At 42.4% G+C, this 15926-nt stretch overlaps 1 protein-coding gene and 1 long non-coding RNA gene across 22 annotated transcripts in view; one reads left to right on the plus strand and one right to left on the minus strand.

The window, feature by feature from the left end:
- BTRC (beta-transducin repeat containing E3 ubiquitin protein ligase) overlaps positions 1 to 15926 on the plus strand; it is a 119488-nt gene that overhangs the window by 62983 nt on the left and 40579 nt on the right. The window lies entirely within an intron of this gene.
- On the minus strand, positions 1240 to 6496 carry LOC125182370 (uncharacterized). Its single transcript, XR_007161958.2, has 3 exons — positions 5201 to 6496; positions 3852 to 4003; positions 1240 to 3189 (listed from the first exon to the last, which is right to left on the minus strand). It is a non-coding gene; the product is annotated as an uncharacterized lncRNA (long non-coding RNA).

The raw sequence follows: 15926 nt of genomic DNA on the forward strand, positions 1-15926 counted from the left end.
GGGAATTCTGAATTGCTCTTTGTTGTACTTTGAACTTTGCATTCTGTAATGGTTACACTATTGAACTAGGAATACAGAAAGGGTTCACACTCTTCATTTCCAGCACTGCAACTTCATTCTCTCTGGCCTTGATGGCTCTTCCTGCTCCTTTTTAAAAGTGAATTGAACAATACTCTCCTTGCAGGAATGCTGTGAAATTTGACTGTATGATGCTTTTGAGATCCTTGGATGAAAAGTTCAGCATAAGCATGCAGTAATGTGCTGTTTGCGGTATGCAGGGGAACAGAGCTATGTCCTGGTCTGTTCAGAAATGCAGAACAAAGCCTGTCACTTCAAGCATGCTATGTGAAATTTTCTTCAAAGATGCATAGTATTACTTAGCTGTAGCTACACTTCTACATTAAAGGATGATTCCATAAAGCAGGGAGTGGTGGAAGTAGCTGGTAATTGCAGTCTGCTTTCCTTTGTAAGTTCTTTCTGCATCACTACTTCAGAATTTTTAGGGTAAGAATAGTCTGCACAATAATAATAACATCGAGCTCAGAATTTTTATATGAATTCAATGGCGAAACCACAAGTACTCTTTAAAAAACTGACATTTAGGGTTCCAGTTTGGCAGTAGGACAAATGGATCTGAAGAGTGTCCCTCTTGTACTCTTAACTCCCTTTGTGTCACAGATTGATGGCTCCTCTTTCCTGAGTGTCCCTGCATTTACTTTGCATGAACAACTCAAGCCAGCTCAGAGATCTGTTGTGATACACTGCTGAGTTGGTATATCTTTAGATAATGGACGGTTTTCCAGTGCTTCTGAAGCCTTTCCAGTCCTTGAGATGGATACGTGTCATTTTACATGTCTGTTCCAGGTATTTTCTTCGTAAAAGAGGGTGGCGTGAATGGCTTGTATTGCAGGGACATTGCTGAGGGTTAGTTAATGTTCAAAAGGTGCTTTAAAATGTGAAGTCCAGCACTGAATTCTCAGTATTTAGACAGCACAAGCAGAATACAGAATCAGGGGCTTATCTAAAAGCTTTGACCTAATGCTAATCTTCTTTCATAGCAATATGTCTACTTTCACCTTAATTGTGAGTTTCTAATTTTTTATTTTATTTATACTTTTTAGGTCAGGACAGTCTTTATGCTTTAGCTTCCCCTCAGTCTAATAACCTTTTTGCAAATGACTGAGAAAGAAATGTGATATTCTGCTCCCCCACCCTACCCTACCATACACATTCTCCAGATTTTGATAGACTTGTTTTATTTATTTCCAAAATTATATCCGCAGGAAACAAGCTGTTTAAATTCAGATTATGCTGAAGCAAAATGGTCCTGGTATGAGAAGCAACGTGCTGTTTTATGAGCGCAGAGTCCCTTTTCTCATAACTGATTGATAGTAAATATTTTCCTGAAGAATTATTGCCAACCATGAACAGTGCAACTGTTTCACTTTTTTTTTCCGTGCTACTTGCTGTACCAGCCATTGTCTGTAATTAAGATCTACAATTCACAATGCAGACGTTTGCACTTCCTCTGGGTCTGAGCTATTTATAAGGCATTTCAGCTGTTCAGAGTTTCTTTTGAGTGTTAAACTACATGTAAACAGGCTTCTTTAGTCTTCAGTTATGCAAACTCTATGCTTGTCATTTCTGCTTCTTTTCCCACCCGAAATGACTTTGTGTGTCAATGAAGCCACAAATTAAAAAAGAATTACACTTGTGTGTGTTTTTTTTTTTTAAATGAAAGAGAGACTTTGAAGAAATATTACTATAATACTTACTTCTCATAAATTGCTTTATAGCTGAGGGTCTCTAAGTGCATTCCAGAGATCACTTCTCAAAGCTCTGCAGTAAGGATGGGCATGTGATATGAAAAATCTTGATATGAAGAATTATTTCCAAATTGCAGTCAACTCGATGGAGATGTTTTTACTTTTTGGAGGCCTGGGTTTGGAATCTCGAGAAAGAAAATTGCATTACCTGTGAAGCTGAGTTCAGGAAATCTTGAAGGGGCTCCCGTACAGGTCTTAGAAACTCCCTCTCAAGTTTGACTGGTCACAAAGAAAAACTTTTTCATGATGATGAGCATCATCTGGAATAGGTTGCCTGTGGATGCTTTGCAGCTTCTTCCATCCCCGGAGGTTTTGAAGCCCTAAGCTACCTGATCTGACCTCATAACAGACCTTGCTTTGAGCAGGAGGTTGGACTGGAGAACTCCCGAGGTCCCATCTAAACTGAGTTCTCCTATAATCCTCCACGTATACAGGTAGTGAAGATGTAATATAAAACTTTCAAATTAGGAAACACCTGGCATCCTTAATCAGCATTGCCCTGCACGTTTATTGCGTGTATAGTCACATGTTGTTCTTCCACCCCAAATGTTTGCTGTGTTTTGGTGATCGATAGTCTGCATAAAGAGTTACAGTCATGGGATCTTCATTCCGGTCCTGTCACATTAAGCTTGTAGGGAGTGTTCACCAGGATAAGAGTGTGAAAAAAAAATTGGCTCGCAGTTTTTTAGGGAGCTTTTGTGATGGAAACATGAAACACTTTGGAATCCAAATCCTTGATGGATTTAGTGGTAAACTGGCAAAGGCACAGAGAAGCATCACTTCTCAAGTAGTCACCTGCAGCGGCAGCACCCTCAGATCGTAGGGCAAACAAACACCATCATCATGACCTTACCTAGGCACGTCTTCTGTATTTTTCAAAAGCAAGAATTTAAAAAGTTGTTTGAAAAATAAGCCCAATTCTTGTGCTAAAGCTTGGGATGTGAAATGCTGGAATAATCTTTTCGTACCAAAGCCCGCCGCAGGGATGCCACTGGTGTGGCCAAGCGTCACGTCTCAGAAGGCGAAACCAGCCCTGAGTTTAGCCCAGCAGAAGAGGTGACAAAAAGGAGCTCGTTTCTGTAGCCAGATCCGGATTAATGGTAGGCTCCAACGTCTTTGCTGTCGGGAGCAGACGGGGAGGGGAAATGGCATGAGGCGAGTTCATCAGCAGGCGTGTACTGCAGCATTGCCCACTGATGCATGCCGGATCACCCGCACGCCGAGATCACATGGCTCCTCCAAAAGTCAAACGATCAATTCGCCTCGTTTTGGCTCTGTACTTAATGCACAAACAGTGCGATCTGCAGGGCTGTAATTGCATTGTTAGGGCCAAGGAACAAGCCTGTGCCTTTTCAGCAGACAGCTGGCAGGGAAAGAGGCATGTTGTTAGGAAAGAGAGAGGCAAGGCAAATAAAATTACTGCTAACGCTCAGAGATCGGCAGGAGTCCTACTTGCCTAATCTTACCGGTGGGAGCAAGCGGCTGTTGTAATCCAATTATAGCAGCATAAGCAATTTGTTAGACACTCCGCATAATGTAACAATTTCCCAATAAACTCTGACTTGTAATAACGTCGGCAAGAGCCCACATAAATCTGCCCGAATGGTGGGGGCTGGAGTGTTCGGCTGGGGGCTTGTAATTTGTGCCATCAGCACGTTTCGTGGAGTGTGGTGCGGTGCAGGCTTTCAGTGCAGGAATTTTAAGGAGAAAAGCCTGGCACGCCCCTCCAAGAGGAAACCATTAGCAAGGGTCACAAGAAACACCAAACGAAGCTGGGAGGCAGCTTTTGCTGGGAGGGAGGAAAAAATCAACCCCCAAATGCAAGGCCCTAGCTGATGAGGGTTTAAAAATATTAAGAAAGCAGTACTGCAAATTGTAGTGTTTTAAATTACAGCAGGGGGAGGAAGGGGAAGGAGAATTACATCTGTTTTGGAGGGGGAGGGAGGAGAGTACCCTTCCTTATATTTAATCCGTTTAAATATTAAAAAAGAAGCTCAAGTATTGAAAGGGATGCTCTTTGCTTACCAGACAGGGAAGCCACAGATCCTGTCCTGAGCAATTCATAATCTACAAAGGGAAAAATTAAACCTTTTCTGGTATCCAGTTACTCTCCCGTTGTCTTTCTTGCAGCTCCTAGCTGGCTTCATGCATATTGGCACAGCGTCTTGATGATGTGTCTGAGAGATAAAACGTAGGTCTAGAACCATTCACTTTGAGCGTACCCCAGCGAATTTAACTTTTTTGGCACAATGATGAATGTCCCCTCTGGTTCATGCAGATCTACACAAAGAGCTAATCTAATTTAGATATTATTTAAAAGTAAAATCAGTCTGCTGCGCTCTGCCTGTCAGTCTTCGAGCACATTGCGAGTTACAGCATTGTAGACTCCAGTTTAAGGTTTATGTTTAGCAAGATTTAAGGTACCGTATTTCTGTTAATCCTTCTATTTAGCATTTCCCTTTGCTAAGATGCAGATAGGCAGCAGCCAAAATAATTTAGGTCCCTTTATACACAGCATAGAGACTGTCAGCGGTCCAGGATTTTGAATGTAGCTCTTAACCACTGCTGCAGTGTAAAAATGCCTGACTTCATCGCGCTAACAATACTTTATTCATCTCTTAGCTATGGGATCCTGAGAAGCTCCAGCGTGGAATGACATTTCTGCTCTGACTCATTCCCAAGTTGCGGCAGCACGATGCTTTTTCGTAGGGGAAAAAGAGTTTCCCGGCTGTACGAAACAGTTTGCCTTATCATTCGGAGCTCCTGCTCTCAATTGCCGTGTTTCGATGCTGGGCTCCACAGGCTCCTTTGCTTAGCAGAACAAAACCCAAACAAATACCCCAACCCAAATCGTTGACCTTGTACGTACAGCTCCCACAATTATGCCCATACCAGCTTTGTCTTGGCTGTATTACAATATTTTGTGTGATTTGGGGGTGTATTTACATATTGTACCTGTCGTGCTAGGGCTGAAATGATTTAATTTATTTAAACTGTAAAATAACGGGGGAGATGTGCAGGCAGGCTGCTGCATATTTTGCCCTTCTTTATGTGGAAGTCAAGCCTATTGTTCTTCATCTTCACTGTACGCCAGCGTATCAGGATAACAGGCTGCGACAGCGCGTCTTGCCACAAGTATCCTAATAAATATTTTCTTTCAACATAAATACGCCCAAAAAAAGTGTGCTTAAACAGGGCAGGTATTATCTTAGGGTACAGAAGCCGCATCAATAAACCGCAGCGCTTCTAATAAAGCCACTCAGTGTCTGGGTTTAACTAATGGCTGATTTTCACGGCTTTGACAGTGAGCTGTGTGCGTTATTTTCTCCTGATATTGTAAAAATAATGAGAGCAAATTAGAACAATCAGTTTACCCAGATAGCTGCTGATTGGAGGTGATGGGCAATATGGCAGCGGGTAATCCATCTTCGGGCTCCTGTCACATTAACTTCAGCAGCGTGGAAAAGATCAGGCGGAGCGAGCGGGAATCCCGCCCAATCAGAAAGGCGAAATTAATGAGAAGAGCATTGTTCTGTGATCAACCTTTTAATTAGCAAGAGTGGAGACAGAGGGAGTGATGAAGCTGGCAGCACAGCTGCACAATGCTGGGCATGTTTTCGGCGAGGGGGAGGAAAAACACGGGTTTTAAATTACCCCTTCTGTGCTCCCTGTACACCGGCAGTGTGTCTTCATTCGAAACCCCTTAAAAGATCTTAATAAACAGCCGCATCCAGGTTAATATTGCAAACGTGGCTGTTACTAATGAGTAGTTTAGAAGTAGGTCCTTTCGGGGGTCATTTAGGAAAATGTTGATCACTGTAAAAAAAAAAAACAGGAGAGAGAGAGACAGGGTTTGGTGTTGGATTTAAAGTTTCACTGCATCAAGGAAAGAAGAGGAGGGAGACGGATAAAATTAGAGTAAGGGACTGCCTGTTTTATTACTCCCCTCCTTATTTAGTATATGTTTGAAATAAGATTCCGTGGCATATATTTGAAACGAGACTCCTCAGTTAAAAATACTGTGCATGCCATGTGTCTTTCAGCAGCAAAAAAGAGGAGAGATCAGATACTGCGTTGGTTTCCTAAGACTCCTTTTTTCTTTTATTTATTTATTGTTTGGCTTGGGTTTTTGCCCCAATATTTTTCAGTTTATTCACTTACCACCAAATTATAATTTGAAAGGTGTGGCAGCTGTGTTTGCTGAGAAGATTGACTTGATTGTTGTTTTTTTCTTTTTTTTTCTTCCTAAAGGTTTGATAAAATAGCAGTTTTTTCAGGTGTAGTCTAAAATCATGAATGGTAATTACTGACTGTCGGATCTGAACAGCAGTCTTTCAAAAACTGGTATTTCTGCAAAGGGAAAAAATAATGTGGAGGGAAGAGTGATATCAGGGGGTGACTTCTGGGAAGGAAAATCAGAAATGCGATGAAATCATATTCATGGTTGCAGTGCAGAGGAATCCAGCTACTTGTGATTAACATGGTTCTTGGTCTTCCTTCCTTGCTCTCTGCGTTGTTTTTTCAGGCATCACCTCTCTCCTTCCCTGTAACTGCCAAAGAAGTTTTAACGGTTGAAGACCGAGGCTCTGTCACTGTGCGCGCAGTGCCTGTGCTGCCTTTCGTTCATTTTTCCCATCAGGATGCTCGCGCAGGCTGCCTCCGCTTCTAGGTATCCCTCTTCTGACACTGAAAAGCCAGTGAAACCGTTGCAGCTGGTGAGAGAAGCCCGAAGCCGGTGTGCTGCACCCAGCTAGGTGTGCGGGCCGTGCCTGTGGCTCCCCTGCAAGCGCTTGCTCAGCCGCCAACTTCGCTGTGCTTACTTGTAGGTAAGGGAGCAGGAAATCAGAGTGCAGGAAAGCAGGGCTTGTGTGGGTTTTTTATTCGGTAATTCCAGGCAGAGCTCCCCATCTTCGGTTAGCGTACTGTTTTGAACGGTGTTACAGTGATGGAACCTCTTCCCTTCCCCTCCTATAAAAACTGGGGGAGGTTTGTGAGAATTTGGTGATGTCCACCTGGTTTTTATAGCTTGAACGACATCTCTGCAGAAAGTTAACCTGATAAATCACAGGCCTTCTGCACTATCTAAACCAATTGCATTTGTGGTATAATCAGTAGTGTGGCTTACCCTTTAGGCTTAAGGTTGTCTAATGTTTTGCTTTATAAGAATCACTTTCAGTTGTTTATAACTATGCTACTATTTAACCCTTTGAAGTAAAATTTTATTTCCAGCTCAATCTGCTTCCCCTGCTCCCTGCAGCCTGAGGCAAAAATAAAGTTTGCTGTGGGATGAACAGTATTCACTTAACGAACAGCTGCTCAATATTTTATTTTATTCATGTTGTTTGTTCGGTGCCTCAGGCTGTATTTATTGCGTGCCTTTCAAGCCCTGGTCAGAATATGGAAATACGAACTTCCTCCTGGGGCTTTCCCTGTAGTCTGAGTGCTTCACAAGCCTTAATTAATCCTTCCAGTCTTTCTTGGGACAAGGGCTGGACTCATAGCATCCCTTTTTGTGGAGAAGTTCTAAAGTTCTCTTACGACTGAAATCCAGGAATGAAACACTTTATTTATAATAAGCAACAAGGCCTCACGGGAGGCATATTAGATGAGGAATTACGGCTCCAGATTTGGAGGCATCTTTTGTCTTTGTCATATTCTGCTTTTCCATCTCAGTCCTTCCGTCTGTGAAACGGAATAACGCTGCTTAACGTTTCTTTGTTGGATGTTTGGGGATCTGGAAACGTGATACCAGCAGAAGCATGTTTTGTACATGAGCATTACGACTGTTTACATACACCTCATGCTGATTCGAGCTCCACTCCTTTGGCACTTTCTCTCTTCTCCAGGTCTGCCTGCATTTTGGGAAGTGTTAGACACGTTTTAGGAAGCTGGTGCCTCCCAGCCACCAGTGGTTGCAGTCAGGTTTGCAATCAGATGCAGTCCTCATGGGAGGCAATGGCAATGTCTAAGGAAAAGTAGTCACTTTGTAAACCAAACATTTCTTCTTCTCGTTGCATAAAACACCAAAAGATGACAAAGCTTTTTTTTTTTTTTTCCCCTCTTTTAATAAAACATAAAGTCAGGAAAATATTCCACAGCTGCTTAAATCAATTTGTCAGCTCCCTAAGAGATTCCCTTGTGGGCTGAAAGCAAATGGCAAATTCCTGCCCAAAAGTAATCTTACTGCAAGAGAATAACAGGAGAGAGGCGATGTGTTGCAGAATTCCCAGCCTCCTGACACCTTAAGTATGGAGCCGCCACCGTGACTCTGTAATGGGATGTCCCAGCATGGGGTATAATATCAGAAATAGTGTAAATATGCCACATGTGAATTAATAGGCAGCCTACAGACTGTTAGTGTTTACATACATGTTAAAATGAACATACAGCAAATCTTAATTCTTTATTAACATAATATGATCTGTTTTTTTCGTGCTTCTGGTTAGGTTTTGTAACTGGTTGATTTTATCAGCATTAGAAGTTCTTGGTGGTTTTTAGAATCCTATTTTCTGTTAATTTCATTTAAAATGTTTTATGTATTTTTTCACATCCATTTCTCTATGTTTTGCATCTTCTCAGTGCAGTTTTCTAGCCTTTCTCTTCCCAGCCCTCCGCTCTCCCTGCTCTATCCCCTTCTCAGTTAAGACCTGCTTCCAGCCTCGGAGAAGTCCTTCTCTAGGATGTTCTCCTTCACGTTTTTTGCCTGATCGTTCTAGAGTTTTTCTCTGCCGTATTTCATGATCAGAGCTATGTGTAGAGTGTTGCTGCTTCCTGCCTTCTGCCCGAGGCTCAGTCAGCTTAGGGAACATTCCTGTAAGCCTGCAACACCCTGAGAAGTAGCTGCAGAGTGTCTCAGAAGGAAAGGAGTGGCTTAGCCAGGATCAGACGGAAGCCTGAGGACAGCCAGGAGTAGAAGTAGCCCTCTGGCTCCGCTGACAGTTCAGTCCTGTGCTTTAACAGCAAGTTCGCCTTTCCCAGAGGTATGTGCTTGCTTTCTGGACTCCCCCTGGTTTTCATCACAAGTTCAATAACCATCATCTCTCTTCTTCAAACTCTCTCTGAAATATTCCTCATATGACTGTAACTTTCCGACATCAGGACCGACCTAAAAGGGAACCCCACAGAGCAATATGCCTACTGTAAAGCTGGCGATGACCCGAGGCCACCACAAAGGCTTTGATGTACAGCCAGGTTCTCAGACGGGGCTGCGTGTGCCCTGAGGACAATACGGCCCCATTGGCTTCCCTGATCCAAAGCGACCCTTACCCGGTGAGGACTCTTCTGCAGAGAGGAAGCTTTCATCTTTGAACGAGCTACCCAGAAGCCCTGCACAAACTCCTGCAGGGCATGCTGCAGGGCAGAAGGGAGATAGATGCCTATCGATCATGTGTTGCTAGTTGACAAGCCAGCCTGGTTTGGATCTGATAAAGAAAATCATTAAGTAATTAGAGCCTGTACTGGAAGAAATTTTCACAGAACTCTTCCCTCTCTCTCCCTCTGCCCTGCAGCTTTCAAAGAGCTCCCACAACCTCAATAAACACATTGCTAGAAACAAACACTCTGGCAAGCAGGCACACACCAGACTGTGGTTAAGTAACAAAAGTTCCCAAAGCGTTTCACCTAAAATGGCCTCAAGCAAGATGGTAGACTCCATGGATCCCATACCCATGCACTTTCTAGAGTATTACATGCTTGGTCAAACACAAAAGCCTCTCTGGATACTGTTAATGAAACCTATTTTTTATTCTGTATTAGAATTTTTCCTACCTCCATCTAAACTCTCTCTGTGTTTTGCTTATTTCAGTTATCCATTTCTTTCTGTGCTCTACAAGGACTGGCAAACTTTCCACTTGCTGTTGACAGAACATTAGCAACGTTTTCTTTGCAATTTCTTTCTATTTTTAACAAAATAGGTTAAACCGAGTCAAAATTTTCAGACTCTTAACTTAGAAGATTTTCTTTGTGTTTGAAAAAGTAATAGCAAGGTTTGTATATCTAAAGTGTTTTTTTCCCCCAGCTATATAATCAATATTACCATTCCCCAGAAATCCTTCCTCACTTAAAAATTATAGTACTATCTTTTTATAGGCAAAGCACATTTAAAGTCCAAAAGAGACAAAGTTTTTACATGATTTTAACCGTCCCCTTTTCCATATAAACAGTATGAGTCAACATGTGATAGAGGGTAACTTTGTTTCTCAAGTTATGCGATGTGGTATCTGATCTATCAAATGCAGGTACATTAAACTTTTATGAATAATGTAAAAACACAAGGAGAGCATTTGTTTAGAGACAAATCATTTAGTGAGTTTAGCTATTAAGTTTTTAATAGGCAGTTATTCATAAACTATTACAGAATATAATTTCTCTTTAGAGAGATTAAAAAACCTTACCTGTACTAATGAAATTAATATGTGTATTAAAGTGCTGATCCCTAAAACATACCTTGTTCCCATGGAAGGGGGACAGAGAAATGTGAACTTTGAGGTTGCATGGATAAGTTATAGGTTAGGAAATGGGAGCGTCACTGTTGCGTCTGCAGTCTCATCTCCAATGTTGTTTAAGAGAATAAAACAGTTTTAACTGGAGAACTTGATGTCTTACCTTCAGTTTACTTCGAAATACGTAATTGTCTTTACCTCTTTTTCTGACCATTTGTCACCACAGTAACTTCTTTGGATCAAGTAATGCCAGTTACAATCCTTTCTGATTTGAAAGACCAGATCAACGGGCTTCAGATCCTGTCCTTGGTTGGAGTCCCATTTACCTTCAGAGCTTCCTGATATTAAATTAAAGAATTCTTCATCTTATGTGGGACCTGAAGTGACTCAATGTAAATAGTCTGGAGGTCAGACACTCGCCTGCATCGTTCTGTCTCTTGCAGCAGATCACCAGCAGCTGACAGGCCAAGTGGTGATCCTGCTAGTGGTAAGAATTGATTTGGAGTCCTACTGGGCTCTAGCTGGTACCTGTCTGAGTTTCTTTGCCCTTTGTGGTTCCAACAATAATCATGAAATGCCTGAGAGTGTAGGAGTGTGTGCCAGATAGCCATTGCAACCTATGCTTAGATAGCTGATCAGTTAAAGGCAGAAGCTAGCAGAGACAGCAGCAAAGTTGTATCTTTTCTTCTAACTATAGAGACAATAGACGATTATCTCTGGAGACAGTAGAGTTCTGCAGCTGACTGCCCAGCAGGACACAGCCTAGTCTTTCCTGTCAGTGGTAAGTGACTTGAGATAACTCCTCCCTACTCCTCCAGCAATAGTGCATACGTATTAGGGACTCTGAGGTCACTTGCTTTACCATCTGCCAGATCCCATCTTCGTCTAACATCCAAACATTACGAGAACGAGCAGCTTAAAGGTTTGCCCCAGATCCTATGGGAGTTTACCTGGAGGCAGTGAAAGTATGAAATGAGATCTTCTCTGTTCCCATGTGTTATAAATGCACCAGAGTCTAGGAGGGATATCCTGTTGAAGCAACTACAGACACAGTGAATATAGCCTCAGGGCAGTCTGAGGTTACCTACGGATCTCCAGGAGCTGAGACAGATGGATAGCAACATACCAGAATAAATAGTGTTCCTGTGTGTCATGTGGAACTCAGCAGCTCAGTACCTCGTGGAAAAGGGTGTAGGTTGGACACGTCATAAATCTCAGGTATGCTCAAGCTCAGATTGAAAATTGGCAGCTCTTTTTCTGGCTGATGGAGTGGCCCATCATCCATGGTAGAGGAATCAATATACGTTTGTATATTTAATAGAGTGGAGTCCTCAGTCCCATTTATGTTCTCTATTCATTGAAGGTCAGTTTGCTCAGTTACCAGTCAACAAGTTGGCATCTGTTCTGTCTCGGGTGTTTTCTGAGCTACAAGGTGGTGAATGACCTCTTGCAGAACAGGTTGTTTCCTGGTTTGTACCGTTCTACCTACTGGGTCCTTTCAGGTCACTGGTTCCAGCCCCTTGCTTTTGCACATACTGTGTCGTCCCTTTGGTGAACCTTGAGTTTCCCCTTAAAACCACTTAAAGATTGACCTGAGGACTTTTTTTCCTTCCGTTTCCATCAGAAGATCATTCCAGAACCTGATTGGAAGACTGGATAAAGACTGGAAATCCTCTCTGAGTTTCCAAGCTAGCTTATTCATAGTGAGACTGTAACACTGGTGTTTATGCTTGTTTCTTCCTTTTGTATGAATAGGCCCTTCCCTTTTTGGTGTTTATCCCCATATATGTATAGGGAGCAGTCATGCCCTCTTTGTATTTATTTTATTAGGACAAATTAAATAGGAGTGGCTTAATTTATGAAAGAAGGAAGAGAAACGGTGAAGATGTTTGAGCATTTGTGGTTGAGGAACTTGTTTCTTGGAGGAATTAATTTGTTGCTTTCCCGATCACACTCTCTTACAAACACTCTATTTAATAATTGTCCTAAACGTTACTGCAGCAATTAGCGCTCACTTTCATGTACATGCAAAGATCTACTTCTGGCTGATGTGAATTTATAGCGTAACTGTCATGTTAAGGCAGGGACGCAACCTTCAGTTCTTCTGAAGGGAAAAGTAAGCTTGGGCAAACAACTGCATGCTGCTTCTTGTTACTGTCTGGTGTTCTGGTTCCTTAGTTCTCCTGGAACATTGCTCTGCCCTTCGCAGCGTTCAGCACGCACTACTGTTCGACTGGGTCAGATCTCACCAGTAGTTACTGCCACTAATTGGCAAATTTTTAAATTCAGAGTTTTCTCGGTGGGAACCTAGGATGGGAAATAACTCACGTTGTGCAGTAAAACAAATTGTTCCATATTTGCCTTCATGTATATTTAACACAATTTATAATTTACAAAAAGAGGCTCAAATTAGTCTGCCTGTAGAAGCTCATATCCAAGACAACTTCAACAAGGCAGGCAGTCCCTTGTTGCATGTGACTGACGGGCTGAGCTGAGGCTGCAGTTTGGAAAGCCAACTGTATAGATTGCTGAACCTTACTGTTGAGGAAAATTAAAAACAAGCAAGCAGATAATTGCTCTCACAGACTTGGAAGTAGCATTCAAAGTAGCCGTGATTACTTACCCCACCGTAATAGTGAATCTTGACAGGGCTCTGTGTGCGACAGGCAAACTTACTTTCATGGTAAAGTATGCCCTGAATTTGTGAAAGATTTAACCTTCAGATTTAACCTTCTCATATCCGTAACTCTTGAGATCCTCCACTTGCTTCAGAACACAAAACGAGAGCCTTGCAGCAATGGCCGCAAGCTGAGTTGAAGTACGTGATTATTAAAATATTGCAGCATTGTTTTTTCTGACCCCACTTCTGTCGATTTAAACAATAGCTTTTGTGTTCAGAGTCAGTTCCCCTATATAACATTCATCTGGGGGAAAATAAAAGTGAAAATACTTAACAGCTACGCTATGAAAAAAATTAGATTGTTAATTAAGTAAGACTTGTAATTTCTCAGCAAAGAAAGCCCTCTTTCTGTCAAGTAAACCTTCCTTGTAAGTCTTTGATTATAGGTAATAAAAATGTTGCTTAATTTATGCCAATTATGTGCAAGTGTTGTTTTCTTTTAAGTCCCTGAATTTTACAGAATTGTGTGATTTTGTCAAATCAGATTATTCTCCTAGCATGTTAATTGAGATCTGCTAATCCTGGGCTTGATCATCATTTCTAATCTCAGCCAGTTCAGAGGTGGGTTGCAGTGTGAGTTTAGAAGACTCTGAAGATGATTAAGCATTGCAGTCAATTAGTTTGTTGTTTGAGACCTGAATTTTGCAGTTGGTTTGGGTTGTAAGTGAAGATATATGTGGAGTATAATCATTTCTGGAGAGAATCAGCACAGTTCTGAGACATCACATGGCTTGGAACAAAATCAAGAGTTTTTGAAGAAAAAATAAGCAATTGGAGGGACAGAATTGAAAGTCAAGATTAGATGTCTAAGCAGGGCCCTGGAATCCTGCATCCTCTCAACCTGCAAAACCAGAAGAGCCTGCATATCTGCAGAACTCTTTAAGAATCTGGTATTTGATTGCTGCAAAGAATGAATGATAAAAAAGCAGAGGCTTGTTAAGCCCAGAGCTGGAAAGCTTTAAAAAAATAATTCTCTGTAAAACATCTTTTAAATAGAATTTCAGGTATTGTTTATAATAAATGACATGCATCGATATCAGACAACTATATTTTGGTTTCAGCCAAAACCTAAATACCTTTTTTTTTCCCCAAAGCCTGGGACATGTAGATGAGCTTTGACCCGAGGTATAGAAGAAGAGAATCAGAATCTAAGCTGGAAGAGACCTTGGGAGGTCCAACTTCTGCTCAGAGCACAGTCAACATTGAATTCATTAGTCCCAGTTAATGTCAGTGGTTAGGTACCTGCTCCCCCCACGTTTTGCGTACTCAGAACTTCTTCCCTACGGTTCAAGACGTAAGCCTGCCACAGCATCCACAGATCTAGCTAATGCTTGGAGTATTTCACGTGTTTGCAGGAGAAGGGCTACATTTGGCACTAGCTGCCTCCCCTTTGTTTCCTGAGATAGCTCCGAGGACCTCATCAAGGTATGCAATCTGGAAGGAACCCAGGCACAAGAGCAGTGGCTGCAAACTGCATCCTAAATGAAGATGGAAGATACGTGGCTTCTAATATTTAGCGGCGATCAGAGATCTAGAAAGTTCCTGTCCTTGGGCATGCATGTGTAGGAAGGTATTTTTGATGCTGTGGCTTATTACCGTTCTGCCAGCACAACCACATACCTGTTTCTGATTGAGAACCGAGCCACCATCATGCGTAGGCGCTGGGGAGAGCAGCTGGACTGCGCTGTGGATCCAGGGAGCTGAGTACTGCCAGCATCGTCAACTGGACTGCTACGGGGTAGTCTTGCTTTCACTTCACATGCCCTTCCACTCGCGTTGGACAGGTCAGATAACTGCCTGTAATCCTCTCCTGCCACATGGGAGAGGTGTGGGGAGCAGGAAGGAGTTGCCAGCGCTTTTCTCCAAGTCCTCTTAAGGGGATGAAAGAACCGGCCTCGGATGCCAGCTGTACCACGAGAGGGAAGGTCTGGATGTCAGGGTTTGGGTGCAGCAGCAGGACTGCGTACAGAGAGTTCGGGCCCGGAATGGCAAGGACAGCTGTCAGCTGGGACTGAGGGACACGGGCAGGTTATGCCAGGAAGTTTGCGTAGTGTTTGTCAGGTGCTTCTGTCATCTCCTCGGGTCTGGTTACTTCTAGTCTTTCTTACTGGGCTTGTCAGAGAAGTGAAAATGTAACTGGGGATAGGCTAACATCCTATTGTGTTTCTTCGTCTCTGTCACACACTAATATTAAAATTGCAAACTTCTAAAACCGAGCAATGTTCAGAAGTCCCCTGGTGGTTAAATATTGAAATTGCTGTGGTAAGTAATGGAACTTAACTAAAGTGCACCCTCTCTAGGGCACTCATGTTCAGGGAGTGTACTTGTTTCCACATTCGTATTGGTGATATCTGGTATCTGCATGCAGTGGCTCAGTTTGACAAAATGTAATTTTTTCTTTATACCTGCGAGTTTTGAGTCTGCTTTGAGATGCTGCAAAAATGATTGGTGCAGCCTCATTTTTTCCAATTGATAATGTCCAGGCCGTGCCATTTCTAACAAGTTTTTTTGTTTATTCTTTAAGAGTCAAAAATGTTTGCCAGCGCTTGAGGGGAAAGCTTACAGTTGTGTGGTGTGGTGTTGTTCGGTGGTACTTGCCCTCACCTTCCGTGCAGTGGCCTCCCAGGCCTTTCCCAGCATCAGGCCTTGCTTTTTTCTCTGTCTGGCTTGTATTAGGACACATACATTTAACAGAGACTAATGAAATGAAGAGGAGTGACTTGCCTACGGGAACTCAAGAAAGCAGTGGGAGAGTTAGGAATAAAACTTGAAAGACTTGGCTCCCACTTTCCCTTCTCATTTTTACATTGTACTGCCAGCTTTCAGTTTATCAAGAATTAATAAGTAATAACCTGTGATTAAAAAAGCCCTGACACGCTTTCTGTCATTAGATGTTTCTCTGTCTTCAGCATTGTGCAGAACTCAGCAGGGTTACACCTTCTGAGTTTCACTTAAGCTGAGTTACTCAATATTTAATGC

The sequence above is a fragment of the Anser cygnoides genome, chromosome 7, assembly GCF_040182565.1.
Source record: "Anser cygnoides isolate HZ-2024a breed goose chromosome 7, Taihu_goose_T2T_genome, whole genome shotgun sequence".
In the NCBI taxonomy this organism is placed as follows: domain Eukaryota; kingdom Metazoa; phylum Chordata; class Aves; order Anseriformes; family Anatidae; genus Anser; species Anser cygnoides.